The following is a 337-nucleotide window of genomic DNA, read 5'->3' as shown; positions in this document are numbered from 1 at the left end:
TTTTTTGTTCCTTTTTCGTTTTTTTTTTTTAAAAAAAACGATTTTTTTAAAAAAATATAAAAGTGAATATTCTCAAATATTTTGTTTCCATATTTTTAGGAACTGATTTCTTATCCGTAGAATACAACTAATATGTAGAAATCAGTTTCTACAGTTTTTTAAAATTATAGTTATGTTTAGAATTTGATTTCTACATGTTTTAGATTTATAGTAAATCTGTAGAAGTCAGTTTCTACATGTTTTAGAATTAGATTAATGTGTAGATTTTGATTTCTAAGAATTTTAGAATGGTAGGTTAAGCGCGGAATGTGTATTCTACATATTTGTAGAATACTCC

The sequence above is a fragment of the Brassica oleracea genome, chromosome C5 (genome assembly GCF_000695525.1).
Source record: "Brassica oleracea var. oleracea cultivar TO1000 chromosome C5, BOL, whole genome shotgun sequence".
NCBI classification, from domain to species: domain Eukaryota; kingdom Viridiplantae; phylum Streptophyta; class Magnoliopsida; order Brassicales; family Brassicaceae; genus Brassica; species Brassica oleracea.
The sequence above is the reverse complement of the archived record's forward strand: the minus strand, read 5'-3'. Positions refer to the sequence as shown.